Here is a 4,404-nt window from a genome sequence, read left to right on the forward strand (position 1 = left end):
AGAAGATGAGAATGATCCTGGCCAAAAGACCACCAGGAAACAGTGATGTCAGTCCTACAACCTCACAGAAATAAATTCTGCCAATAACCCAAATGATTCTGGAAGTGATTCTCCCGTAAGAGCCTCCAGTCAGGAACGAAGCTCTGGCCAACACCTCGATTTCAGCCTTGTGGGACTCTAAGCAGAGCTTACTGAACTCTGACCAAAGACCTCTGAGATAGTAAATGGGTCTTGTGTTAAGCAACTCAGGTGGTGGTAATTTGTTACAGCAGCACTAGGAAACGAATACACTATTGAAAAGTAAATTTATTACTTTGAAAAATATTGGTAAGATGAGTTGCTGAAAAAAGCTGTCTTTGAATGTGATGTGACCACGACAATTGTAAAAGATTGGAAAGAAGATTGTAAAAATCTGCAGAAAAATACATTCCATCTGCTTCACAAATGCCCTAGAGGCTTCACTCCGCTTTAACAGCATCCAAACTAGAAATTTAGGGCAATACATGATGGGCATGGCTTACGTAGGAAAGACAACTCAGAAATCTATTGATCTATACTAAAAGAAAAGAACTTAGCTCTACATTTAAAGACTGATGTTACGTGTATGTAGTTTTAAGTTAGCCATATAAATTTGCCCCTGCATTTGAAGACTGGTGTTTATATGTTTTAAGTTAAAACAAAATGGATAAGGTATCTATGTCATTTTTTAAAGATTCCATGCTCTAAGCAAATTTTTTATTAACAGACAAATTATCAATCCTGATTGCCTCTGTTAAGAGAGTTTCTCCTGTAAACCAGTGAATCATCAACCGCTTCCCTAAAGTTCTAGGTTCCTGTTGTTACTGGTTATACTAGGTGTGTGCAGTGCTGTCTTTCACTATAGCTCTCTGCAGAATAATGCCTGTTATCCTGGGGCGGGGGGTCTGGGGGGGCTTTCCTTTCCTGTGCTTCTCCATCTTCAGCTCCCTACGTTGTACACGTGAGATAGTTTCATTGGATGCTATGAATTTTCACCAGAATTTTCAGTTTCCAAGTTGGCTAGGACCTGAAGTAACTTCCACACTGCACAGTCCTTGAATTACATGCCTACCTTCAGCATTTCCGGTTTTTACTGTTTCTGAGGCTGCAAACTGAAATGCTTTCAGGGTGAGGCAGGTAACCTAAATAAGGAAATCCTGAGAAAGGGAGTGACATGGGCTGGTGTAAGTAACAGGGAGTGGTAAGTCCAGTGATAAACCAGAGTTAGTGCCAAAAGAAATAAAGTGCCTGTTAGTGATTGCTGATGCTAATTTCGTGCCCACTACCACCTGCCTTTTAGATCTCCTTTCTAATTTTCATTTTACCTGCCACTTTACAAACTGACAGAAATATATACAATTTTACGAATGACAAAAAGATGTATTAATTATAAGTAATTTCCCAAAGTAAAGTTGTATTTTGTAATATAGCAGAACATTTTCTGCAACATTTTGGTGAATAACTGATATGCTGTTTTGTCGTTGTATTGTACTCTTGTACAATGAGAAGGAACCGGAGGGTCTGAGAGGACCTACACATTTTTTAGAGAGAAAGTTGGGAAAAGAAAAGTTAAGGGGAAGTTGAAGAAGGTAGAAATAAAAACAGAGAGAAGAGCAAAGCAAGAATTTTGAGGCAATAGGAAAAGGCCTTTGAAATTTGTCATCACTAACTTGGAAATACAGTTTTCTAGATTGTAGGTAACAGCCTGCTCAAAAGTAAATTCCAATTATATTCAATGACTTTTTAAATACTGTTTTATACCCTGCAGAGGGTCATGAAAAATTTCCATGTGCTTATGAGGAATTCTTCTTGAGAGATTCTTTTCTAATCATTGATGAGAAATCAATTTTAAATCACTCCTGAATCCCTTTGAGAAAAAGTTGCATATATTCTTTCCCACAGCTCAATTGCATTAGAACATTAGCACGGAGATATTTGGCAGAGCAAAAATCTAGTGTATTTTGACTATTTAGGTGTTAAAAGTTTAAGGGTGAGGTTTCATTTTGTTCTACAAAGTCTGCCAAATTCTGACTAAAACAAATAGGCCAGCAGTATAAAACTAGATACTGGTTACATGTCTTTTTGCATGAAACCTGTTGTAAGTAGATAATTGTATAAGAAAATTACAGGGTTGTAGTGTGAAGAATTTAAAAACTAACTATGTAACTAACTAACTAACTTTCTGAAATGCATCAGAACCAAAAGCCCAGATAGAGCTCTGCTTCGTGGCTCAAAGCAAACTGACCAAAAGATATAAAAGTTAATTCCCTTATTACATTATATTTTGGAGAGTTATTGAAGTTGCTGAAGATTAAGGATATTGAAACAATTATAATTTCAGATGCTGTCTTGTGACATTATGTGGTTTGAGGCAGGACGTGGTTAGGAGGGATTTTTTTCAGTAATAGGAAACAGAGGCAGGAATATCTAGAAAGAGATGTTAGGATAATTGCAAACTGACAACTTGTATAATTCCTGGATTGATTGTTAATATTGAGGATAAAAATATTTGATAGTGTAACCTTGGTAACTAGGTGAAAATGAAATGTTACCCATAGTAGAGGATTTTAGATTTTTGACATTTTATGACTTGCGTGGATTTAAATAAGACTTTTACCATAAGTATTGGGTTGTTGAGGAGTTATTTTAGGCAGTTTAAGTCAGGGCAGGAAATAAAAGATTAGAGTTGTGTCAATGTCAGAGGCCTACAGGGGCCAGGCAGAGGACACAGTAAATGAGGGTGGCCTGGTATAAGAACAAGGGGAAATGTGGAGAGGGACCACATGGGAGTGTGTGTTCCATCTGCAGGCGGCAGCTGTTGACATCTGGGGATGTGGGGTATGGGATCTTCAAACATTTTTAAGCGATTTTGGGTATCTGGGTTTTATGTAACATCTCTTGATGTTTAATTCAGCAAATAATGTCATTGATAATCACTCCCATGGGTAGCAAAATGTCCAATAGGAAAAATGAACAAATCAAGGGATAAATGGACCACAAATGACCTAGCATGTAACTGTTGTTCAACGGTAATAAGGGGGGAAAATCAAGCATGAAACTGGTATACTTAACAAAACACACACTTATAAAAGACTGTGTGAATAACGTCATGTTTTTACTTAGCCTTGCTTGGGCAATTTGAACATGGAAAGGGCTCTCTGCATTTGTGGATTTGATTTCTTGTTCCAAATACTTGGGTTTTAGGAGATGGCTCCAGCCTCTTTTTCTGAGTTAATACCCTGTTTTCTTCTGCATTTCCACTCACAGTGGAAGAGAGGGGAATGGATCTTCAGAGATACTGTGACTTACGGCAGGAATCTCCTCTCACAGCACTGCTGAATACAAAATTCCAAAAGGGGGAGGTTTTCAAGGACCTCTAGCTGAGTTGGTATTTATAGCACCTGAAATGTAGTAGGGATGCACTAACCATATAATTGCATTAAGAAGTTGAATTCTTTGCACTTTCTGCATTTTAAACATATATTGTGTTAAAATCAGAAATAAATGCTATTTTTTAAAGTTTAATCGATAGAAAACAGTATAGAGCACATACAATTCAAGCATTAAGTGTGTAAACAGCTTAGAGAAACAGCTTTCCTGGACAACCTGCTCACTAAATATTTATTTATCCCACCCTTAACCCCTGAGCTTCTCAGATTTCCTGAATTCCACTGACCTTGGTCTCTTTGTAGACCCACTCTGGATACATTCTCATTGAAGAACAGGTTTTCTCTTGTCTTGGGCCTGGATTTCTCCACAAGTACTAGCCAATGTGGGTGGGAAATTCCTTCCATATCCGCTTTGGTGGAATTGCCTGTCTCCTCTCTGAGACCACCACCCATTTTCTTCTCTTCTGGTTTAAGAATCATTTGTTCAATTTCTATTATTTTCCTGGTTACTCTGAAATTTTCAATTAATCGTATGGAATTTGGCAAAGTCTAAGTCCATAAACACTGCCACATCTTTCTCCCTCTCCTAAAGCAGATAAGGACGGTAGAGCGACTTCACCCTGATCATTCTGCCCTCGGCTTACATATTGCCCAATGTTTTAGTCTCACTTTTTTATACTTCCCAAATAGTTGCTATTATTGTTCCTATTTTATATACTTATTTGGATTTTCCCCTATGTTTACTGATTTCTCTGTTCACCACTGCTTTTTTTTTTATTTATTTAATTTATTTATTTTTGGCTGCGTTGGGTCTTCGTTGCTGCCCGTGGCCTTTCTCTAGTTGCAGCAAGGGGGGGCTACTCTTCATTGCAGTCGCGGGCTTTTCATTGTCGTGGCTTCTCTTGTTGCAGAGCACAGGCTCTAGGCACGCGGGCTTCAGTAGTTGTGGCACGTGGGTGCAGTGGTTGTGGCTTGCAGGCTCTAGAGCTCAGGCTCA

Source organism: Pseudorca crassidens, chromosome 17, assembly GCF_039906515.1.
Source record: "Pseudorca crassidens isolate mPseCra1 chromosome 17, mPseCra1.hap1, whole genome shotgun sequence".
Taxonomy (NCBI): Eukaryota; Metazoa; Chordata; class Mammalia; order Artiodactyla; family Delphinidae; genus Pseudorca; species Pseudorca crassidens.